The sequence below is a fragment of the Mercenaria mercenaria genome, chromosome 10 (assembly GCF_021730395.1).
Source record: "Mercenaria mercenaria strain notata chromosome 10, MADL_Memer_1, whole genome shotgun sequence".
In the NCBI taxonomy this organism is placed as follows: domain Eukaryota; kingdom Metazoa; phylum Mollusca; class Bivalvia; order Venerida; family Veneridae; genus Mercenaria; species Mercenaria mercenaria.
The window spans coordinates 76,218,956-76,246,391 of record NC_069370.1 but is presented as its reverse complement, the minus strand read 5'-3'; the positions used below and the strand labels follow the sequence as shown (position 1 = coordinate 76,246,391).

General features: G+C 35.1%; 1 protein-coding gene across 1 annotated transcript in view; it reads right to left on the bottom strand.

Moving 5' to 3' along the window:
- Positions 1 to 27,108, bottom strand: part of LOC128546252 (protocadherin Fat 4-like) — a 104,673-nt gene extending 77,565 nt beyond the window's left edge. Inside the window, exon 1 of the mRNA XM_053516538.1 lies at positions 27,038 to 27,108. The gene's annotated coding sequence lies outside the window, so the exon portion shown is untranslated. The remainder of the gene's footprint in view (positions 1 to 27,037) is intronic.
- Positions 27,109 to 27,436: the final 328 nt, after the last annotated feature.

Genomic DNA, 27,436 nt, shown 5'->3' with positions numbered 1-27,436 from the left:
GGAAATTTTACTTGTTCATTGGGATTTAACTTTATGACAAGTCTACGAAAATTAGTCCCCTGCGAATATTTATGATTTAGAAATACTTACATACACCCTATTCTTTTCCATTTTAAGTTATGATTTTAATTTCGTATGAACAGGTAATGGACAGTAGCGAATGTTACGGCAAAGCTGCTTAGTGATAACGGCCTGTTTTGACGACATCCGCGTATTGTTAGGGAGAACGTTCCTTAGATGAAGTCGTAGCTATTCTGTCTGGTAAACAGAATGGTCGGGAAGCTGATTTTAGTGTTAAATGCAACAAAATATGTTGTTGTTATAGTCTTGTTTACAAATGGAAATAAATTATAACATGCACAATAAAAGACAGAATAGGATCGGCAAATTAAACATAAATCGCTAGCGAAAAAATAAAAGTCATTCCTTAGATAACTGAACAGTGACGTGCATTTGCCTATAATTCATGAGACCATTACTAAACCGTGGTAATGCAACATCATTTAGATCATCTACTTCAGAAACAGTTATAAAATATTAAAATTCAAAGACAGAGTTTCCAGAGCAAACTTAGCCAGACGGAACATCGCAACGTAGATACGCCACAAATAGAAACAGTAGTGAAAAGATACAGCAGACGTTCCAACAACAAGTACATTTTAAATATAAGTAAGATATAAACTATAGATGTGTCCATAGGACACAGATGCTCCCACTACATGACATTAAAATGACAATTTTTTCCCAGGTCAGGGGTCATAACTCCTACAATACTGAATGAATCCGGACACGAAACCCCAGGTGCACAACTGCACATGCTGACCAACATTCCTGTAAACTTTGGTGACTCTAGGTCAAATACTTTTGGAGCTACGCGCAACACAACATTAAAATGACCAATTTTTAACTAAGTCATGGGCCATAACTCCTACACAACTGAATGAATCCGGATGCGAAACCCCAGGTGCACAACTGCACATGCTGACCAACATTCCTGTAAACTTTGGTGACTCTAGGTCAAATACTTTTGGAGCTACGCGCGACACAACATTAAAATGACCATTTTTTTCTAAGTCAGGGGCCATTACTCCTACATGACTGGATGAATCCGGACGCGAAACCCCAGGTGCACAACTACACATGCTGACCAACATTCCTGTAACGTTTTGTGACTCTATGTCATATACTTTTGGAGCTAGGCGCGACACAACACTAAAATGACCAATTTTTACAAAGTCAGGGGCCATAACTTCTACATGACTGAATGAATCCGGACGCAAAACCCCAGGTGCACAACTACACATGCTGACCAACATTCCTGTAAAGTGTTGTGACTCTATGTCAAATACTTTTGGAGCTAGGCGCGACACAACATTCTCGGAAGGACGGACGGACGGACGGAAGGACGAACGGACGGACAAGAGCAAATCTATATGCCCCCCCCCCCACCCCATAAAAAAATGAATGGGGTTAGGGTACGGAATGGGTCGGGGGTCATGAGGGAAGGTGAAATAACATGGAAGAATATTTAACAGGGATACGCACGTTCCAAAAAGAGGCAGCCTCCCTAGATCACAAACCACAGCAGTGCAACAGATGAAATATTATATATATATAAGGGGAGATAACTGTTATTATTTACTGAAATAAATCAGCATTTATTATCTACCTCCGTATAGTCTATTGCATGAAACTTTTGCATATCAGGCATTCTCATTCGAGTGTTTATATGTCCTAGAACAAAAGCATTGACTGAATGCGCGTTTTTGAAACGTATTTATCAGCTGTCTTCGCGGATACGCTTTCAAATTGTACAAGTTTATATGTCCTTTCTAGTTAGTTAGTTCGTTCTAGTTTTATTTTTGCCAAATTAATATCTAAGGCTCATCTATGTCATTTATATCGTGGCATATATCTACATATTTACTTTTAACTTAAGTTACAGACTTATTATCAGATGGAAAATTCACATCAGTGCCAAGCACTGCATATGATAACAAAATAAGTTCGCGAAATATTTCCTTTTGTCTCGAAAAATGAATGCTTTAATGACTATTTTCACTAAAAGTTGGAATACTTTCATGAACGTAGAGTCATTGCAGATAGCTTGAATACAACACTATCTCAACAACTTCACTGTTGTCTTGATAGTGCTTTATGTGACGGGGGCAGGCAATCCAGACTAAATCTCAAGACATTCACGTTCCAAGACAAACTGACGATTTAAAAAAAAAACAATAACAAAAATTTGTTTTATTTTTAGGAAGACTCGGAGGAAACAATGAAACTATTCAAATGTGTTACCGATTTCTATGATGTAAAATTTATATTGTGGACTGCTGTATTGACTTACTTACAGGACACTGTCCATGTTTTTAAGGAGTCTGTGACTAGCACCCCATTTGTGGTTTTAACGAGACAATTTTTCATGTAATTTGATTAATTTAAACAATACGCGAAACTACATATGATGAAACTACATGCATCTACCGTGGTTTTGCCAAACAAGTTGTAATTGTGACTGTCTAAAATGTAATATGTTTATCGAAGTAAAACATGATGCAAAAGTATTTGATCATTTCGAAAGCATACAATCAAAGTGTTTCAGAGGAACCTGATTTCACGCACTACTTTCACAAAATTTCTAAGTTAAAAAGGGATATTATTTTAACAAACTAAAAGCCAGAGTTAGGCGTTCGGCAACTTGTCTTGTTTCGTCGTCTCGTGATGGAAGTTGTTTACAGACCTCTTTACATGCAAAGCTTTAAACAGAAATCCTAAGGAAACAACAGCTCGCAAGTAGAATGTGGCTATACTGTGAAAATGCCAACACAAAACATCAGTTACTTTAGGGTTGGGGAGAACCTCTATCTAAACATTAAGAAACACCAGAAACTGCTGATAAAAATGAGAGTTGTCGGGGAAGAAGGGTATTTCGAAACACGTAACTAAACTTAAAATTAAACACAATCTGGGTACGGGAGGTATTGTGGGTGAGAGATACTTAAGAAAAATACCGAACGTAGAAATATACAGGAGCAGAGGAGATGGGGGACAAGTTGGACAGGAAGGGTAGACAATTTTATTACGGATACTTTGACACAATATCAAGAAACTAATCTGAACGTAAAGAAAATTACAGTGGCATTGTTGGGAGTACGTGTGCGATAGAAAGGGAATGTGGGGGTGGGGCGGGATTTTCGATGAAGGATACTAAGATACAATATCCAGAAACTGAACTAAAAGTGAAAAGAATACAGAGATGGAGAGGGTTTGAGTTGGCGTAGTTGTATGCAGGGATAAGGTAATGTTGTGGAATATGGTTGAGGAATGCTAAGATACTGGAATGTGATCTGTAAGTAAAACAAAATACAGGGAAAGGTTGGGGTATGTTGGTGACGCTGGGGAGCGGCATGTGAATGAGGGATACTTAGATACAATATCAAGAAAACGAACTTAAAATAGAAATAGATAAAGGGAATTGTAAGGGTGGATATGTTGGGGTGGCGTAGGATATAGCAAGGATGTATGTTTGTTTGGGATATGTAGGGATTTGGGATCTTAGGTGACGGATACTAAGATACAATATCAGGAAACTGAAGTTGAATAAAATAGGGCGGAGGCCTATATGACTTTTGACATATTAATCCAAAGGCAAAGTTTCAAAATAAGTGCAATGAATGAAGTGTAAAGTTATGTGGCTTACAAAAGACGCCCAAACACTGTGACCTTGTTCACACTTGTGAGGTATGCTGTTCCTAGATAGCGTCTTTTTTTTCGCTAAATGAAAACAATGTTAAACCTTTGTTCTACAAAATGAAGTGAGGTATAAGATTTAATTTTTAGTGAACATATAATTATCTTCACGGTTATCTTTTGTGTCTATTGAGAAACGTATTCTTTACATTCAGATGAAAATGCTATAGATGTAGTTACTAAATACTTCTTGCCATCTTTTTTTTTAAACCTGTTTATTTGATCATTGAACTTTTAGCATATGAGCATTAAAACATGCGCATATGAGAATAAAACAAGAGCTGTCTCCGTAGGATGACACATGCCCCCGATGGCACTTTGAATGAATAGTTATGGCCGATGTTAAGAGTTTAGGACCTTTAACCTACGGAGCTGGGTCTTGCGCGCGACACATCGTCTTACTGTGTCACACATTCATGCATAGTTATTTTAAAATCCATGCATGAATGACAAAGATATGGACCGGACATGCCCATCAATGCACTATCATGAAAAATGATCTTTAACGTCTAAGTGTGACCTTGACCTTTGAGCTACGGACCTGGGTCTTGCGCATGACACGTCGTCTTACTGTGGTACACATTTATGCCAAGTTATTTGAAAATCCATCCATCGATGACAAAGATATGGACCGGACACGCCCATCAATGCACTATCCTTTAACGTCTAAGTGTGACCTTGACCTTTGAGCTACGGACCTGGGTTCTGCGCACTGCACGTCGTCTTACTGTGGTACACATTCATGCATAGTTATTTTAAAATCCATCCATCGATGACAAAGATATGGACCGGACACGCCCATCAATGCACTATCCTTTAACGTCTAAGTGTGACCTTGACCTTTGAGCTGCGGACCTGGGTCGTGCGCACTGCACGTCGTCTTACTGTGGTACACATTCATGCCAAGTTATTTGAAAATCCATCCATCGATGACAAAGATATGGACCGGACACGAAAATTGCGGACAGACCGACAGACTGACAGACAGACTGACAGACCGACAGACCGACAGACAGACAGACGGTTCAAAAACTATATGCCTCCCTTCGGGGGCATAAAAATAAAATTAAAATATGAAAATGAAAGCATTAGCATGTGATGATAAATCATGAACCTTATAAGCATAAAAACGGAAATCAAAATTCAGGCATCAGGCTGTCAATGAATCCTCAAAAATCCAATAGGAATAGCTAATTTTTGACATTACTGTCTCCCTGAAACGAAACCCTACAACAGTGTATGTATGAATGTGTAAATAACATGAATGCATGGTAAAAGAAATAAAAAGAACACTGTGGGGCACCGCCACAAAACGGTCAGGGGCAAAAACACCATTAAAGAGAAAAAAGAAAAGAAGGGGAAAACCACAGGTCGCTCCACACTTAAATGAACATGTTGCAGGCTCGGTTTGATTGAGCCAGTTCATGAGCGGTAGTAGAAATGCAAGCTACCGCCCATGCCCTCTAGCTCCGTGCAGAACTCAGCATTTACACATGTTTTAAATACCAGGATATAATTTAGAGACATCCGCAGATGTCTGCATACGGCGGTGCACATGGAACCGTCGATGAAATACATTGTGCAGTTCCGTGAAGAGCTGCGTATGGTCCCGAGATAAAATAATGGCTTTGCCCTGAACGGGAAAACAATGGGCAAAACTAAACAAACTGGAATTGTTAGAGGAGATGTGTGGTGATGCAGTCTGCATATCAGAGAAACTGCCAAAAGACAAAGTTAAAAAGCAGGCAACATATCCAATGGTTGATTAAACAATATCCAAGGCACTTGAACCGCGAGGACTGGAACCATCCAAGCCGAAATATTAAACAATACACGAACACAACATAAATGTCGTGCTGAACAATCTGAAAAGATCGAAAATATAACAGCTTTGATTGAAGAATGTTTACATACAAGGTGATTCCTACACATAAATAATATCAACAAAAGTCACGATTAAGTACTTGTATGTATGTAGTACATATGATTTCTTGAAAAGCTGGCATAATGTGCTCGGCCAAGAAAAACAAGAGGTAAACCTCTTTTATATATTTATTCTTGTTTCTTTTTTTTGGAGAAAACTCTGGCAACCTGTACCTATTTTGTCGTCGCATTTATGCGACATTGTCATACCACTGAATGTAGTTCCTCATCATTGCAATTGTCCCAGAAAAAAGCGTTTACATAAATATTTAGAAGCTTTAATTAGAACATTTAAAAACGTTTTCTAAAATTTTTGTATATATACACTTGTAAAAGATTGAGATAAGTAAACCAGTCAAACTAAATTTAAGGAAATAAGTGTTTATTTTTATCAACGTTTTTATATTCAATACCGGCATTGAATTTGAATTTAGAACGATGTCGTCGCTTAGTGACACTCGCTAGAACTGAATTCTCTTTAAATTTACATCTAATTATAACAAATTATTATCTTACTATTATTCAAAACTGTTTTTAAACTCCAAAAACGTGAGGACAGAAGTACTCCGCTATACGATGTAACGCGGACTACCAGAAATTCTACTAAGTTTGTTAACAAAATGTTTATGCTTAGAAATGACACGCGGATACCTATATGACAGAACACTCGATGTGCACACCTATAGAACACAACACACCTTTTATGCCTTTATACCTTAGTATACAATGCAAAATATGTACAAATACACATGACATGGTGATTTTAGAGTGCATAGGAACAGATTTATGCAAATATCTTACAGTCCTAATTAGCTAAACACAATGTGTCTTAAAAACACAAGACAAGCATGCGCTGGACAAAGTGCAGTTATAACAAGAAACTGAATGGAATATATCTGCATGTTTAAGGAAAAGTATAGCATTACCATTATTAAGGATTATTAACGAAAAAATAAATATTTTGCTTTGAAAATCAGTGATCACTTAGCAACATCTAGCGGCAATAATTACAACTGCCAAGAGGTAAACAGTGAATAGTTTACAGGAGATGAAAAGTATCCTAAGTCTAAACTAATGTTTTATCGGAGTTATCTCCATTTTTTCCAAATATATCTTAAATCTATAAATATAGTTTTAAAAGTGGCAAAGAAAACATAGCATTATAAAATTACACCTTTCGTTTATGTAATCATGCAATTACTGACCCATAACTCATTTTAAAACTGAACAAATACGGATATATTTGTACGGTGCCCCTAAAGTGACATGTTACACACTTTTTTTCCAATTAGGTAATGTGACACTTTTTTTATTTCGATTAAACGAAATCATTTCGTTTAAACGAAATCATTTCGTTTAAACGAAATAACTTATTTCGTTTTAACGAAATAATCATTTCGTTAAAACGAAATAAGTTATTTCGTTTAAACGAAATGATTTCGTTTAAACGAAATAAAAAAAAGTGTCACATTACCTAATTGGAAAAAAAGTGTGTAACATGTCACTTTAGGGGCACCGTATATTTGTTCCTCATTGCCAACACAATAGTGAAAACTAAGTAGTTTTGTTTTGTTGAAAAACATTTACCACCGATATATCAAAATGATTAAGGTAATGAAAGTTAGAACAATCAAACCACCCTATACAATGTTTTTAAAAAAAATGGCAAAATGGTTTTACCATGGTTTTATTGGAATAGGACATAAAGTGATCAATTGTGTTTCGGAGGTCAGGTAAATTAAACATGTTTAAAAAGACTAAAAAGGCAATTGTAAACGATGTTAGTACATACTATACTGATTTCTTTTCAGGTCATTTAAATACTTTTAGTACTTTGTTAACATTGTCAGGCATACAAATGGTATTGTATTTGTATAATACAATTATACTACTTTGGTATTCTGGTCACCGTGTGGGGACGTTACACTTCTGCTCGATTTCGAAGAAGATAGATTACTCAAAAATAAACCGTGCAGAATGTTAAAATACACATGCTATTACTTTGACTAATGAATATATATTATCATCTTATATACTGATGTAATTGATTCCGACTTTTAAAAGCATCGCGATCTAGTATTGTCATTTCCAGATAGTTTGGAGGAGTTTCACGGTAGGGAGGAAATGTTTCTTGTAAAACCAGATTACTTATGATTAGTTATGAATAAACTTAATGGGTGCACTTATGTAAACAAATGTTTCATATCTTTCATAATCCTTTCTATTTTGTCCTTGTAACATTGCAAGTTATTGCGCAGTAAAATAACAATTACAAGAAAAAAAAAAACACCATCAGAATCACAAAACGGTGTCTGCAAATTGTTTCATCGCAACCTGTTTTGCACGCTACGCCTTCAAAGGTCAGACTACTTTTGTTATATACTGAAAACAACTACCTAACTGAATAACAAATTCAAGAAATCTGAAACATTATAAATGCGTTAAAGTTTTTTCAACTGTAAACTGAGAAAGTTGTTATACTTATGCAGCAGTAAAAAAGAAAGAAAAGTTAGTCCGATCATTTCAACTTATATGAGAAAGGACTTTCTTTTCCATTGTCTAGATTGGCTGTATCTAAAATCATTTTTGTGTGTTAGTAAATGTTCACTTGCGGACGTAAGCAGTAAGCAAATGATATGAACCATTCATGCGTGAAGTTATCATGTTGAAGTTTTACTTCCCTAGTCATCTTAAGGAGGAGGTAGTATACCTTAACATTGGCGCAAGCCCAACTGGAAACTATCGAGAAGTTGTACGTCAACATTTTCGACAAACTAATTGTATTTGTATACTCATTCTTCTAAAACAAATTCATTAAGCTGTCCCTGATCTGATACTTAATTGTTTAATAATGCTGAAATTATGAATAGATTATTGCAAAAAAAAAAAAAAAAAAAAAAAAAAAAAAAAACGCTACAAAAGATAATAAGTAAAGGTAGATTTCTCGGAAGCACAGAGCACTACAAACACAGCCCCAGAGCCATGCATTGGCAAAGTAGGCACACAACAAAAAGAAGCTGTAACAGAAAATATTACAGACGGGTGGCTTTAAAAATCCAACAAGTACATTTTAATTTTATGACAAAATATAGATAGAGGGCGGGGGGGGGGGGGGGGAGGGGTAAGGAGTTGAAAGGGGGGGGGGGGGGGGGTTGAAGGGGAAAGTAGAACAAGGATGAATAAAGAAAAGGAATGCTACGTTCCTTAATCACAGGTACACTACAACGTAAACAGCAGTAGCGCAGACATTCATGTACCGAAGCCACACACAACTAACATAGATAAACAGATAAGTAAGATATAACATCACTGTTGGGCACCGCCCAAGACACACAGACGCACAAGCACACAAACGCACACACAAATTCAGGAAAAAATAAACAATCGAGCACCGGATCCCGGCAGCCAAATTTAAGTTTGGCACGATAACTTACTCATAATAAAGGGGGAAGAGGGGAAAATGCCAACAAAAAGGGAGCGCAGTTGCAAGGGGAAAGGATGGGGGGGGGGGGGGGGGTGATAGGGGAACTTGCGATAAAATGACGTCATCGACATAATGATGTTACGTGTCAGTTAAAAATAATAATAGCTTCTATCTTGAAAGTAGGTATTTCTGAGCATTCTTTTGGTCTGTGCTATTTCAAACAGCAATTCCATTGCTGAACTATATATTATATTAATCTTTCTCTTCGAATAATGGTCAATAGTTGCGGCTTTTATGAACTAATACTGAAATGTCATGCGGAATACAAGAAAATGAATAATGTTAAGTGACGTTATTAGAAATATAGTTGAGTGCAAGATTACTTATTTCGGCCATTAGAGAAGTTTGATTTATAATACCTATTCATCATGTTTGCATTGATAATTTGGTACTTAGATATGCTCTACAATTTTCAGGATTAAATAGTGATATCTTGAAATAAATTGATTTTACTATGGAAACAAACCCCGTGGCCTATAAATCTATATGTAAATTTTAAAGGCATTGCCACTGGTATATTAAAGGATCACAGTTTTAGCTTTTAATCTGTATTTCAGCATCATCCATGAATTGCAAATAGAATGATTTTTTTATATAAAAAGTCAGTTGATGCGTACTGCTGTAAGTATTTTAAGCTTTGATATTTGTTTAAATAAATTCAAATAAAAAGAGGTTATAACATACGTGTCTGTTCATATTGAATTAAGTAAACGAGTTAAACAAAATGATAAAATGCGAGGCTCTGCCGAAGCATTTTGTCAATTTCATTCAGCAAGTGTAATAAATCCAATGGGGAAATACACAAATGTGAAGTTATTTTTATCATATGTAAGCCTTTCCTGTTGAAACATCAAAATGTCTTCCTACTTCACCTAATATAGGCCAAGTAAACTCGTTCGTTCAACGTCTCATACTTTAAATGACATCAACGTCAAATACCAAAGGGGTAAGTTCACTAATGGTCAAAATTTGCCCAATCTCAGAAACAGATAAATTACACACATGTGATAGAGCAATATATATTCTGTTCAAATACCTGACTCATTTCCAGTTGAAGGACATCATAATGGTTGCTATGGCAACAATGCTAACTACCTTAAAATCCGTTTTTACTGCAAAATTGGCATTTAATAATGTGTTACTAAACAACTAACACTGCTGTAATAAACATTAACAACACAACACTGATGAATTGCAAGTTCCTTCGATTTCCATCCTATCTTAGGTTATGTTGCTATGGTAACCGTGCATATTTGAGACAAAACATTGTTTCAGTTCTCAATATTACAACAGTAGATGCCCTATACAAAATTAAGCAGATTATAACTTGTCATGAAATAATTATCAGAATGATTTGTAAAATAGCAGATAGTCAAATAATTTGATGTTGTCATGGTAACAACAATGTCAATATCATTGAATATTTCACTTAGAGCTAAATTACCCGTTTTTCTCGATCCTAGGACCTTCAGTACGTGAAGCGAGCGCCCTACCACTGAGTCACATGGACTACCAACAGTTACGCGTGTAAAACTAATATATATTTCTAATTGGCTCTACCTATAGCAATCGTCTGTCATTTCCGGCGGAAAAACAATTTGTGTGAGTTTTTATATGCTGTTCGTTATTTGGGTATACATTTTATGACATAATATTTTGTACTTATTTACGTTTTAAATGAAATTAGGGCGATTCCAGAATTAACTGTATGGGGGTGCTGGACGGCAATCGAATTGACGGTTGGTGGGGTCCACCGGAAAATCATAGTTTTGGGTGGTGGGGTCCATCAGAAAATCATAATCATGGGTGGTGGTCCTCAGAAAAATCGTCTTTATGGGTGGTGGGTTGATTGTGAAAATATTAAAAATATGGGTGGTCCCCTCTCTTAATAACTTACGGATATTTTCCTTTCTTTTTAACAAGAAGTCGCTACTTTACTGATCGCAATACACGGAATGCCATTTTTACATCACTAATGTAAAAAATATTATCATTTTTATTTCTGTTCATTAAATATTTCATTTTTCTGTCTAGTTCCCTTTGAATTAACAGTCAGCGTCATTAATCGCCGAAAGTTTGTCCATCAACATTTCCTGACGTAATAGAATCGTGTCACCGATTATGTACGATACCTCGCACTTGTGTAGAATTCAATAAAACCCGTGAAGACCGATTGATAATTCCATTTTTTCCCGCCTTTCATTCACACTCGTGTATTCTGACAAGCACGTGACGTTTGTTATGCCACCAGTTACGGATGTTTCTCATACGCCGTGAAAAGAAATAGAATGAAGCTAAATGAAACCGAGGCAGGCCGAAACGAAAACATGCGAGAATTGAGTAAAAAAAAAAAAGCATGAAGATCTGTCGAAATTTTTCATGTTTCGCACAAATATTTTAAACGGGCGTACAGATTCCACTTAAAATTGTATGTTAATAAATCAATGGTACCGATTTCATTATTCAATGCCGACGTAAATAACATATCGTCATCATCCATATTTGCCTCAGGTATTTCAATATACTTGTGAAGCAATAGCCGATCAGGAAACCTAATTTATAAGAAAATATGTAAGTCGCTAAGAAAACCAACATCATAATATTCCCAACTGTAATTCTCGTTTATAATTATGGAAAGTCACTAATGTCGCACACAATCATATTTACTGCAGTATTACGCAAATGTTTTCATTACTGTTATATGTGGCCTTACATGTAATTGAACTATTTAAACTGTCCATGCGCGGTTTATCTATTTTTCTGTCGAATTGTTCAGTTAATTCACATGCGTATCACTGCAAAGTTAAACTATAAAATAGTGAACATCAATTTCTTTAAAATACTTGCATGATTTATGTTGAACATGATCAAAGACAAAAGCCACGTGTACATTTGATTTGCAAGGTGAACTTACCTTCTAATAGTTTCCAATCATATTTTGCCCACAGATTAATGCAAATGATAGACAGACCTATCAGAAATAAGTGCATTCTTGCAGTTTAAAGTATTAATGACAAAGTCAGCATCGTAAAAAAAACTTTTTTAAAACTTATTTTACGTGGAAGTAAAATAAATGTGACCTGCGTAGTATGTCATATCTTTTCTTAAACCTTACCATTCTTAATTATTTCCATTATACGTTAAACATTATGTGGACAAAAAGATCACACGAGTTGTTACTTTAGCGTTTAGCCATTTAAAGGCACTGACCACCAGATTTTCGCTTAAAGTTTGGTCATATTTTGAACATTAGTACGCGAGATTTGTTTCTAATCTGTCTTAAAATGCAAATCAATAGAGAGAGAGAGAGAGAGAGAGAGAGAGAGAGAGATGTTCGAGTTGGGAATCAAACCCGGGCCGCCGCGGCAATAAAATTTTTCCTGCGGTCCCTGATCAATACACCACTGAGAAATATGCGTGTAACGGTCGTTAAATAAATATAAAGGCAGTTTACCTACAGTGTACCGATATTTTGAACGGGAAAAAAATCGCAAAGTCAACTAATTCTTAGGTGTTTTTATAACATATTCTGTCAGTATCTAAGTTTTAAAACCTTAAGAAATATAGCAATAGTTTTCTGATATCTAATTTTTTCTTTTTTGTTGTCGTACGATCTGGAGGTCAGTGCCTTTAAAACAAGTTTACTAAAACATGTTCTGTGTGAAATCATTATTCTAAAACCGGTTGACAAAATTTTCATAAATCATGTCCAAAGAAATGACAAGCCTTATCGGCGTCGGGGCATGATACGCGTATGTTTTAATGACTCGACATGATTCTTCCGAAACCATATTTCAGTAGAAACTGCTAGATCGATATATACATTTTCGTACATTGTTCGGAAGATTTTCCTAATGTTTGGTTGAACACACCTACATATGTGAATGTTAAGACGGAAACGTGAATAATAAAAGAATGAATATGCGTAAATATCGGTCCTTCTTGATAGAACCGGAAGCAGACGTTTCTTCTTTGTATTTTGGCGGGAAAACTGCACGTGCCTTCAATGATGCTCCTTCGGTAATGACCGCGTGCTTATAGAAAATTAAGTATTAACGTTATATTTTCGCGTCACCAGAAACATTACTGTGTTAAAACTTTCATGTAATTGTAAACACAATGCTCTATAACCAAACGACAATGCATGCTTAAAAGCTTATATTTATGTCGTGTATGTAGATTTACGTCCGTGACAGGCTCTTACAATATTTTTCATCCGAGTTCTTAATATTATATTTATGTGTTAAACTTTTAAAAAGAAAGGACGTTTACGTTTAAACACTAACAGGCATGTGATGACGATTGTTTCACCGGTAAACGAACATGATTTACGGATGAGCTTATAAATCAGGTGGGTGGGGTATAGACATTTTTCTGCTTCAATCCGTCCACCTGGAAACGTATTTTATCAAATGTCAGCATCAGCGCATTTGTGTACCAAACTTATGCATACACCATTTTGTTGGTATTTAAGTAACCTTTCACTGATACAAATATTTTTTTTGTACATGGATGCGCTGATACTGAATTATTCGCCTGAACAATGAAAAAGCGCGAAAATTCAGGTTTCTTTGCGAAACTAGGGTTGGATTGAAGCGATGTAAATATTCACATACTGTGGATAGAACTGATCTATTGATGTTTTTGAGAAGCTCTAAGGTTAGTCTATTTGAAAGAAGACTTAAATGATATTTTTTTAAGTATTTAATATATTTGAAATTACAGGGCAAAATAGTACGGTTAGTGAACTTACCCCTTTATGTAATGGCTTTATTTCACGTCCACGACGTCAAATACATGATAAAACGAACATATTACTTACTTTAGAAATAAAATGTTTTAAAACTACATTAAACGAGAAAGATAAATTTATTCAATATTTTTGTAAGAAAGTATGCAAAAAGCTATAGATAAAGTCACTTGTTGCCATGGTTACTTTACACATTGAAATAAATAGTGTACCATGCAACGTATTTGATATTGTGCTGATAATATTACCTTAATATTTCATTTTGGTCTAAGAGAGGGGTACTGAAGCCGTTGAAATCCCCGTTATCATACATAATTGTTTAACAATGCGTAACCATGGACATATACATTTTAAGCTTATATTAAAATATTAGAATGCTAACGCGCATACTAATACAATATATTCAACTATGCAGACACGCTGAAAAGGGTTTAATATTCGTATTTTTCTTCTTTAAATATCAAAAAAACTTTGGAGGGTCATCTACTCAAACCTGGATAGAAATTGCACTTGAAGGGACAGAGATAAACGAACTTGAGATTGTAACAGCTAAACCATTAGATTACACGAAAAACAATAAATTGCTAAGGTTTAACTAACAATGTATTCTACATCTTTAAATGTATGAGCTGACTGATAGCACGTACAGCTAAAATGGAAAAATGTGGCCTAATTTACATATAAGAAACCCTCTAATACACACCCTTTGTTAAACGCATAAACAGCATAATAAGCTATCATTTATGTGTTCATTGACGGAACTTCTGATTTAACACATTTATAAAATGATTTAACACTTCCCTGTCGACTGACATGCAATACAAAGTCCCCTAATCTAATGTCTGGATACTGTGCATGGCATAATAATTATATTAATATCCCTTTAGTGGTTATAGAATTATGGATCGGACACGGAATAAAAACCCATTGATGTTTGACCTCAACTATGACCTTGACCATTGAGCTAGAAGTCTCAAAATTTTACATACTAGTTGTCCCATTGTGCATTATGGGGAATAAATGTGCCAGTTAATGGTAGAAAACCTTTTTCGGGGTGTGATCTTAGAATTTGAGCTTGATATCTCTGTGTTTCGCAGGACAAGTTGCTTCATTATAGGAAAATATCAAAACCCCTAAATCGATCGCGGAGTGATGGAATTGACTGATTAAAGACCCACTTCATATTGAACTCCAAGTGTGGCTTTGGCCTCATGGTTATGGTATTGGATGTTGCGCACAACACGTCGTCTCGTTGTGGGAAAACATTTTGTCAAGGTATACTAAAATCCTTTGATTGATGACAGAGTTCTGGACCGGGCAAAAAGGTTGTATTGTCCTTTGTCCTCTGAGTGTGACCTTCATCTATCAACTAGGGGTCCGCGTGTTAGCGTGACTACTTATCTTATTATGGGAAACATTTGTGCCGCTTTATATTATACCCCTTGATGGATGAGAGAGTTATGGACCGGACTGGAAAAGAAATCTTTCTCTTGATATTTGACCTTGATTCGGAAAATACACGTCGTCTGATTATGTAGAGCATTTGACAAGTAATGCTGTAAGCCCTCAATGGATGGCAAGACAAGACACGAAATAGACCAGGTAAGTGCCATGTTGACCTTTGACCTCCAAGTGTGCCCTGGACCTTTACGCTAGAGGTCTTGTGTGCATACAAAATAAACAACATATTTTCTAATCATATGGGATACTTGTGTCATATAATACTACAATCCCTCGAATGATGGTTAAGTAACAGGCTAGAAGGGAAACTTTGTTTTGCAGGAAAATATTTCACGCTGTCGAAGAAGATCTTTTTCTGTTTTCGGACTGTACTTTTTTACGTTAAAAGGAGATTTATTCAAGGTGTAATAAAGTTGATTCCTTCCTCACAAAAATCAATCAATCTAAAGTGCTACGTTTCACTTGTTACATGTATTACAGTAGTTTAATGTATATTTCGACATGCTGATTTATGCCTCGTAGATTTGGCCAGACCGGATCACTCTCGCCGCTTGTTATACTGATCCTTTTATTATATACCTCCACCTTTATGATTTTTTTTTTTAACAAAATTTTTCAAGGTTAATCGATTTAAAATTGAATCAGTGGCTTTTCTGTTTACATTTTATAAGGACTGTTTCGGGTCCTGTATTTTGTAAACGCAAATAGTCCAGTATAATCAATAATACAGGATCAACAATGAAAAAGTAAATTTGTCTTCTACCTTTTTGTATGTACTTGTGAAATACAAACCATATCCATTACAGAATTTATTCAGAGAAATAAAATCGCGCAGAATTTGTATCAAGTTACTACGCTCAAAAACGCTTCGACCCTGCTGGTGATCTCATATTATTATGATCAGACCTTTGCAGCCTATGATAACAAAATAACTTAATAAACAAGCCTTTCAGATATCAACATGCCTTTCCTATGGTTTAGAATGTCTAAAAATTGTTCAAATATTTAAATGTGGATTCATTGTATTACTTCAAGTCTGAAACAAAATATTTGAGTAAACAGATAAATGTATATGATCCGCAAATAGATCCTTGACACAGGAAATATAACATTTTTTGCTTATAAGACATGACAGAATAGTATTTAAAAGTATTTTGCTCTCAACTTAAGATGAACAGGTAATTTTCGTACTGTAGCCGACTTCTCCCGTCATCTTACAAAGCGAAACGTGATAACGATTTGCTGAAAGGTTGAATACCAAACAAGCAATGTGTCACAGAATAATTCAGCTATAGCTTTTCTAATAAAATGTTAAATAGTTTTAGTAAATAACGATCGTTAAATATTATGTCCAAGAATCGCATCGATTGTATTATAACAACATCTCTACAAAAATCCGGTGTTGTTGTACCAAAGTACCTTTAGATTGTTGCTAAAACAGCTAATTTAGTACTTGTAATGTTTATTGTAGAGGTAGATCTATTCCTTCTGAGTAAGCGTTTAGGTAATATACACGCCAAACATTTATAACAAGACCATAATGTCTCTAGATCGCTCACCTTAGTTTCACATGAAATATTAAAGGAAATTACAATCACCCAAGAAACATTATTTGCCAACTGAAGTGAAAATTGGCCGTTGGAATCAGAATACTGCATTTTAACTATAATAGAGAAATTCAACCCATCAAAAGGTTGCAATGAATCGACATGGTCTGAATACTTTTGCCAAAAGACACCTTAATTACATGTGAAATTATTCTGAGGGATGGGAGTAATTTAGAAAAAAAAATATATAGAGATTTACACAAGGATCATTTGTACGAAATAAAGGTAAAATTAGCTTTTAACTAATTATAGTTTAAAAGTTTCCACTATCTACATATACTTAGGATAAGATGCAGTTTGACGATATTTCCAGTTTTCACTGTGGTGGCCCATATGCATAAACGAACATTATTGTTTGAAAGAAGCGGACGAGGAGTATCCAAGTAACATCCCGGCTAAGTTTAAGAAATTTCTGTTAAACGGTTTCAGTGGTGATATCATTTGAAAAAAGAAGAAGTGAGCAATAGACAGTGAATGATTACTCAGAACACTGTTCTCAGATATGCAAAATATTCAAGCAAACTAAAGGTGCTCGATCTCTTACATTCTGAGTATTCTTTTATCAGTCAGTTTTACCAGGAACGTTCATGCAGAAAGTGATGCACAAAGCATAATATGCAAATTATCATTTCTGAAATACTGACAAAATGGAACTAATTTTTTCATTTCTCTTCGTCTCATTTTCACAGGAATTCGATTTCGAAATACCGCTGTTATTTGCCGCTTGGATTGTGATTGTCCTAAAAGTCGTAATGTTACTAATATACATTCGACCGTCAGACTCAAACATATGATAAAAGGAATAAAATTGATAAATATAAATAAAGTATTTTTCGCCATATATATACTGCCTCGGTGGAAAACATCGTTCTCGATATAAATGACATTTCATACGTGCTTAGTTTAAACAATATTTATTTTCATTATAAATTATACACAAAGTCAAACAGTTTTATATAGCAATAAATAATAACATGGACATAGCTTTCTAGTCTAAGGATATATAAACAAGCCTGTAGAGGCTTATATTAATACAGCTCCTTGAAAGTTTGTCTTGCGATGTTTAGTGTACGACTACTTAAGCAAACATATTTTGGAGAGTAGAGAAGAAATATATATATATATATATATATATATATATATATATATATATATATATATATATATATATATATATATATAAAATAAAATAATAGACCATCAAAGAAGAGGGGACAAAAGAATTGTAGGATCACATTAATACTTCAAAGATATTGAATGCTGAGTGCTACTCGTCTTCAGAAGACAACATACAAGTAAGTTATTGAGTTCGTGGATCAGACTACGATGTGAATCGCCCAGTAGCGAGGATGTATTTCTGTACTGTTGAAAAGACAAGAGCATTTTGATCAGTAGAAAGATTTTCCGATCCGTATATCAAGTTTTGGTACGTTACAGGACAAGGCGAAGTTGAAAAGAATCTTTGTCTTTGAGCAGAATATTTTGACATGCGAGAAGAAAGTGATTTACAGTTTCGATTTCACCACAAGAGCAATAGGGTGATTCAGTAATTGATTTTCGAAAAAGGTCATGATTTAAAGAACTACATCCTAGCCGTAGTCTTGTGTGAAGTACTTGTTCATTTCTTGTACCATGATAATAGTAAAAGTGAGGTTTTTGGCAGTTTGTGTTGAGTTTGTTTTTGAAAGCAGACAGAGATGGGGCTAGTTTTGTTCATTTAGGAAGAGAATTCCAGTCACGTATAACAGAAGGTAAAAAGGAGTCTTTATACAACTGAGTACGTGTATTAATTTGAGGGGTATTATTGATGTTACGGAGATTATATCTTGATTGTGTTTGAACTGGAATGAGTTGAGATAAGTAATCTGGGGCGATATTGTGATTCTTTTTGTAAAAGGTTGTCAGTTTATGTTTTTTTCTTCTGTCGGCCAATTTTGCTCATTTGAGTTCAATATAAAGTTTTTCTATATTACATAATTTTGTTGCACCCGTTACAATTCTCACTGCCTCAATTTGTACGGATTCAATATTTCTTTTTTCTTCTATGGTACAATTGTCCCAAACAGAGTCACTGTATTCTAGGAGAGGCCGGATAAAGGAAATGTATAACTGTTCAAGAGACTTTCTGTTTAGTATAAATTTCAAAGATCTTAATATTCCTAATCTTTGCCATGCCTTAGATGTGGTTGCTGTGATATGTGACTGCCATTTCCCGTTGTTGTCAAAAGTAATACCAAGGTGTTTATGATGTTCGACAGCTTTGATTGGAATGTTGTTCATTTTTAAGACTGGCGGATTTACTTTGTTCTTTTTTCTTGAGATTATGAGCGTTTCAGTTTTGGAAGGATTGAAATCTACGAGCCATTTGTTCGCCCAGTTGTGAATCTTATCTAAGTCTTTATTTAGAGTATGAGCTGCAGTTAATGGATGGTCTACGATTACATAAAGATTTGTATCATCTGCAAAGAGTCTGATGTTTGAGTTTACTTCATTGGCTATGTCATTGATGTATATAAGAATTAAAACTGGGCCTAAGATAGAACCTTGTGGCACTCCAGCGGGAACTGTTTGCCATTCAGAATAAGCGTTGTTAATGACAAATGTTGTTTTCTGTCAGAGAGATAAGACTTAAACCAAGTAAGATGTGTACCTCTGATACCAATAGAAGATAGTTTCTGTATGAGCCCCTTATGCCAGACACGGTCAAAAGCCTTAGATATATCGCAAAACACGACCCTTTTTTCTTTTCCATCGCCTAAGGCTTTGCAGAAATCATTGTATATATAGAGAAGTTGATTTCTGGTAGAATCATCTTTGATGAATCCAGATTGAAGTGTTGTCAAAAGCTTTTTTGACATAAGGAAGTTGTATAAATACTTATGGATACATCTTTCCATAATTTTTCCAAGACATGAGAGGAGAGAAATAGGTCTGTAATTACTAGGATTTGATGGATCGGATTTTTTAAATACTGGGGTTACATTAGCCTTTTTCCAACCTGTTGGGACATATGAATTGGACAGAAGTCGATTAAAATATTCAGAGAGTGGAGAACACAACTCGTTCATTGCTTCCTTCAGCAGTCGAGGGCTAATCAAGTCTGGGCCGGAGGCTTTAGAAGGATCAGTGTTTGATATGGCATCTGCTACATCCTGAGGAAGTATATTAATGCTGGTAAGGACGGATTCTGCTGTGAAGTGTAAGTTTGGTAGTTCTTTGTTTGTATCGTTAATGGAGGACTGTTGACTGAAGAAGACATTCAGAAAGTTTGCTTTTTCTAGGTTAGTATTGGCTATAGTGTCACCATTTGTCAATGTTGGAATTGTTTGATTAGATTTTACAAGTTTGAGAACAGCTTTAGCTAATTTGAACCAATTTTTTGAAGTAAGTGCATTTGTATTTATTTTCTCAATTATAAAATTTTGGTATTGGGCTTTTGCCTTTTTAATTTCTTTTATTACTTCGTTTCTCTTTCGGGGGAATTTTTCCCAATGATAGTCGGTATTTCGCGATTTTGCTATATTATGAATTCGGTTTCTTCGACGGATAAGTTTTCGAATATTAGAGTTAAACCAGGGAACATCGTTACGACGAATCGTAACGGTTTTGTTTGGAATTGATAATTTAGCTGCTTCGTTGATGGTGGTTGTTTTTTTAGATGCTACTAAATCAAGGTCTTCGTGAGACAGAATTTCTTCCCAATTTGTCGAGCCAAGAGTGTTTCGATAGGTGTTATAATCTCCTTGATCGTACTTCCATATGTGTCTTTTATAGCACTGCGTTATTGGTTTTTTCATTTTCAAGACAAGGACTATTGGGCGGTGATATCTAGTTAGATCAGGGATAAAAGGATCAGTTACAAAACTGGCTAGAACACTGTTTTGGTTTTTAATGATAAAAATGTCAATAAGAGTACTGGAACTTTCTGTAAAATGGGTAGGTTCGTCAATAGTTTGAATAAAGTTGCATGAACTAATCAGGTTGTTCATTTTATTTGAGTTGGGGCATTTCATATTATAATTGAAATCGCCTGCAATTATGATGTGTTGATTATTTGTATTGTGTGCTCTATCGATGCTCTCTTCTATTAAAGACCAATAGTGATTATTTGCATCGGGAGAACGGTAGAACCCGCCAAGTAGTAAAGACTTATTTTGGTAGACGCATTCAACCCATAGTGCCTCAAGACCGGGTAAGGAAAGGTCATTTCTTATTTTTCCATGTATATTATCACGAAGATAAGTACAAACACCACCGCCAAGTCTTCCAACTCGATCACATCGGAAAGGCAGGTTGAAATTAGATATCTTGGGAGAGTCGTCTTTAACATCATGTGCCAACCAAGTTTCAGAGAAGATAAGAATGTCATATTGTTGTGCCTCTGCTTCAAGAATATCTAGTTTTGGCCGAAGACTTTGAATGTTCACATGCATAATACTTAGACCACTATTCAGGATATTTATAGATTCAGAATCAGTATCACTGCAAACCGATGATTCGTCGGAGGAATCATTTGAAGGAGCTGGGTTAGGATGCACGTCTCCAGATAATAGTAATGAAACAGCAGGGACAAATGAGACAAATCTATAGCAATGTGCAGGAAACAAGTATAAGTTGGCTATGCAGCAAGTAGATCCAGTCGGAGAAAGAAGATTCATCCTCGCTACGCACCTCCCTGTCTCCAATTTAAGACTTACGTAATACGTTCACTAAGGGTCATAAGGAGAACAGAGACAGTGCGGCACCACGAAACCCATCGCAGACCAGGACACGAACAAGATTTATAGAATGTTCGGGACATGATTCTGAAATTAGCAACAATCAGCATTCTTCTAGTGGTCTTATTAAGGGGAAAGAATAGATGAAAACAAAAACAAAACTGGAGAAAAAAGAATAAGCGGTAGGATCCATAAAGGATGAATTTAACAATGGTACATATTTCTAGAAGCATAAGTAGGAATTCTAGATATTCCGTATGAAAGATCCGGTTCATTTAAGTATTCAAATAGTCATTGGACAGCGTCATTGTTCTTGGCCTATATTGACAATGAATGATGATAAACAAGTGTACATAGTTTCAAAACTGTACCTCTTGTAGCTTTTGAGAAAAGGATGACCTAAACAAAAACAAAAAAAAATAACATTAATCACAAAATTTTCTAATTACTAAAAGGGTCATAATTCTGACAAGTTGCATATCAGAATCATGATTCATGGCCCACACAGTCAAATAACGATAATTAATAGCTTTTCAGAAAAAGTGGACTTAAACAAGTTCTAAGTTCAAAAAGGGCCGTAACCTTGACAAAATGCATATCATTATTGTGGTTCTTGGCCTAATACAGTCAACTAACTATACTAAACAAGTGCAAAATTTCAAAGCTATACTGATAGGTTTTTGATAAAAGGTGGTCCCAAACAAAAATACCAACCAGTAAACTCAAATTTTCTAAGCACAACGATCAAGTGACAACAATACCTCGTATATCTTTTTCATAAAATCAGACAAGCAAAAATCACGATTATATACGAAAAATATTGATACATTAAAAAGAGTTTGGGCAATAATTTAGCGGCGAGAATGTCCACATACGAGAAGAAGAGAGTTGCAAAACATACTTTAAGGAACTTCAGACATTTACATATATGTACATATAGTAAGGTAAACATTTGAATTGTTTAACATTTGTTTTAAAAGAACGTTCAAAAAGCAGAGCGACCGGCGCCGGCGACGCATCGTAAACAGAATGTTTAATTTAGCGGCGAAAATGTCCACAAACGAGAAAAAGAGAGTTGCAAAACATACTGTAGGGAGCTTCAGACATTCACATATAAGTACAAATAATAAGGTAAACATTTGAATTGTTTAACATCTGTTTTAAGGCAAGGTTAAAAAGGCATAGCGAACGGCGCCGGCGACGCATCGTAAATAGAATGTACAACAATCATGCACACGCTAGATTGTAATCAATTAACAAGAGCTGTGCGTAAGACAGCGCGCTCCACTCTTCGACAATGTGACAATAGAATGAATATACGTCTTAATAAGAGACCTCTGCTTTCAAAGGAAGATACAACAAGGGGCATAATTCTGTCAAGAGCAGATACCACACATGCAGATGATGATGGTAAAGAAATATTTTGAATTTCAAGTCATTATCTTATACAGCACCAAAGTTTTGTCCAGAAAACGAAAGTTGTCAACAACAAACGAGGACCATGATGGTCCTGAATCGCTCACCTCTTCCCACATGACCCAGTTTTGAGTATGACGTCGTTTTTTCTATTTTTTTGACATAGTGACCTAGTTTTTGAGCTCATGTGACCCAGTTTTGAATATGACCTAGATATTATCAAGATAAAAATTCTGACCAATTTTCATGAAGATCCATTGAAAAATATGGCCTCTACAGAGGTCACAAGGTTTTTCTATTATTTGACCTATTGACCTAGTTTTCGAAGGTACGTGACCCTGTTTTAAACTTTACCTAGATATCATCAAGGTTAACATTCTCACTAATTTTCATGAAGATCTCATGAAAAATATGGCCTCTAGAGAGGTCACAAGGTTTTCCTATTTTTATACCTACTGGCCTAGTTTTTGACCGCACGTGACCAAGTTTCAAAACTGGCCTAAATATCATCAAGGTGAACATTCAGATCAATTTTCATGAAGATCCATTGAAAAATATGGCCTCTAGAGAGGTCAAAAGATTTGAATAATTTTAGACCTACTGACAGAGTTTTTGACCGCAGTTGACCCAGTTTCAAATTTGACCTAGATATCATCAAGATGAACGTTCAGACCAACTTTCATACAGATCCCATGAAAAGTCTTGCCTCTAGAGAGGTCACAAGGTTTTTCTATTATTTGACCTACTGACGTAGTTTTTTAAGGCACGTGAGCCAGTTTCAAACTTGACCTAGATATCATTAAGGTGAACATTCTGACCAATTTTTATGGAGATCCATTTACAAGTATGACCTCTAGAGAAGTCACAAGGTTTTTCTATTTTTAGACCTACTGACCTAGTTTTTGTCCGCACATGACCATGTTTCGAACTTGACCTAGATATCATCAAGATGAACATTCTGACCAACTTTCATACAGATCCCATAAAAAATATGGCCTCTAGAGAGGTCACAAGGTTTTTCTATTATTTGAACTACTGACCTAGTTTTTGATGGTACATGATCCACTTTCGAACTTGATCTAGACATCATCAAGGTGAACATTAAGACCAACTTTCAAAGAGATTCCATGAAAAATATGGCCTCTAGAGATGTCACAAGGTTTTTCTATTATTTGACCTACTGACCTAGTTTTTGAAGGCACGTGACCCACTTTCGAACTTGACCTAGATATCATCAAGGTGAACATTCTGACCAACTTTCATGAAGATCTCATGAAATATATGGCCTCTAGAGAGGTCACAAGGTTTTTCTATTTTTAGACCTACTGTAGAGAGGTCACGAGGTTTTTTATTATTTGACCTACTGACCTAGTTTTTGACGGCATGTGACCCAGTTTCGAACTCGACCTAGATATCATCAAGGTGAACATTCTGAGAAATTTTCATGAAGATCTTGTGAAATATATGGCCTCTAGAGAGGTCACAAGGTTTTTCTATTTTAAGACCTACTGACCTAGTTTTTGACGGCACGTGACCCAGTTTCAAACTTGACCTAGATATCATCAAGGTGAACATTCAGACCAATTTTCATGAAGATCCATTGAAATATATGGCCTCTAGAGAGGTCACAAGGTTTTTCTATTTTTAGACCTACTGACCTAGTTTTTGATGGCACGTGACCCAGTTTCAAACTTGACCTAGATATCATCAAGATAAACATTCTGACCAACTTTCATAAAGATCCCATGAAAAATGTGACCTCTAGAGTGGTCACAAGCAAAAGTTTACGGACGCACGCACGCACGGACGCACGCACGCACGGACGGACGACGGACACCGTGCGATCACAAAAGCTCACCTTGTCACTTTGTGACAGGTGAGCTAAAATGTATGAAAGTAGCAAAGGAGTATAATTAAAATTTGGTCAAAAATACAAAATAGTATTATAAGGATTGTTACCTCTCATGCAGATGGTGATGATAAAGATACGTTTCAAGTTTCAAGTGTTTATCTTATATTGTAATAAAGTTATATCCAGGAAGCTAAGATTTCCAAAAACTTAAAGTATGAAAGAATTTTTATTCTGTCAATAATACAATAGGAATTATGGGGATTGTAACCACATATGTAGATGACGACTGTAAAGAAATAGTTTTATATTCAAGTCATTATCTTTTAAAATACCAAAGATATGTCTATAAACGAAGGTTCCGAAAAAAATTACCTGAAAATAATCCCAAGTGTAACAACTTTTTGACCTTGACTTGGGTATAATGGGCCCAGCCCCTGCACATACTTTCTTTGTATACTGGACAATGTTTATGTGAACTTACAGTAAGATATAAACAACAGTAACAAAGATATGACAGAAAAACAAAGGTTGCCGAAGAACTTTAACCTTAGAAATAACCAATGTATAACACAGCCCCTGCAGATACTTTGTTCGTATGCTGGACAATGTTTATGTGAATTTACAGTAAAATATAAGCAATACTCAAAACAGCAAAGATTGCTTTAAAATAACTAAGTATACTAGTAATACATTGATGACTTGACCGAATAGTGGAGCTTGATATATAAATATATAATTATATATATAATCATGCATGCTTATGTGTTCATTTCAAACGAAGCATGCTATGTCGCTTGTTATCTGAAACGGAAATCTTAACTAACAAGAAATCAGTATTACCATTATTTCAAAGCATAAAGGAAAACATTAAAGAAAACATCATGTTTATAAATACTTTAACTTCGTTCATGTCGCGTCACATGTTGCTTCGAAACTCGTAAATGTTAATGCGGTACAAAAAGGCAGGACAAATTGGAAATAAATATAGAAATGTACCCACAGTGAATTTTTATTCATTCATTTTTTTTCTTCTTTTTTTATTTTATTTATTTCTTTTTTTTTTTTTTTTTCCTTTTTAAATTTTCTGTTTTGTTTTGTTTTGTGCTTTTATAAATGAAATTGAATCTTAGAAAACAGTTCATCAGTGTTGGCGTAATCAAGTATAAAGGATGTTAAAGATCATTTAGTCACACTCTTATTATAAACAATTAGTATCATGTTGCATATAATACGTATTCTGCTTTAAGGTTCAGTTTCTACGGAGATAACTGGGATTGGCCGTCTTCAAAACTGAATACATGAGCATAAGGAAACTTACGCTAAATTACCCTAAAATATGTTTTTCTATTGAAACTGATACTCCCGACATGGTTTGAGATTTATTTCTTGTGTAAAGTTATATCCAAATGTTGCAAGATATGTATAGCATAATGGTATCTCAGTTAACACGAACTCTATTAACATTTGTCAAATATACCGCGAATGCTGATGTGGTGCAACTAAATTTGCTTAATAGTACTTCTAATTCTTTTAAGTTTAACAACATTTCATTACGCTACAATTTCATAAAAACCTGCAAATCGTGGTGAATGCACGTTTTGATGATCTTTTCAAAATTAGAATCTAAAACCTTAGTAAACAAGCACAGAGTCAATGAATAAAGGTCAAAATTTTTCAAACACCTATTAATATGTATTAAAGTGTTCTTTCCACCCAGGGTTTATTGGAAAGCCCCTGTATTGAAAGGATTTGACTTACTAATTGTAAAACATAGTATTTTGTTAAAAGTCTCGTGGCTTCGGGATATAGAAACCAGTATTTTTCACTAAAATTTCGCTAAAATCAATTCTAAGTTTTAAAACTATTATTATGTTATGCCAATAATGATTTTCGCATTAAATTAGCAATGATGTACATCGTTTAAAGCTTAAATGTTTAAACACAAACAAGCAATTTGTGATATAAAAGAACAAAATATTGACATCTAGTTATGTTTCCAAATAAGAGAAACTCTTTGTCTACTAAAATGTAATGTGCCAGTGCCTAAAAGTCTTAACAATGAAAGATTACCTTTGAAGTATTACTTGTTAGCTCTACTAAAATCCATTTCCTTCCATTTCCAATGTCGGAACGAAAATGACATAATCGGACAATTATGTTGTGCATCCGTGCAGAACTTTATTTCCCGCCCCTTCTCGGGTAACACGAAGCAGGATTGACATAACGATTAACGAGTACCGCATTTCTAAATATTTACGACGCTCATTTTGTACAACATAAAAAAAACTGTGTCTCGCATCCCTGATAACAGACAAAACAATATTGTGCGTAATTGCGACTACTGAAATAATAATGTATTGTCAACATACCTGGGGTTTACATCTCAATGAAAAAACCATTAAACACAATAACATGTTATACAATAACCTGATAAGGGCTATAGGGAAAATTGTAAAATAAAAAGTTTCT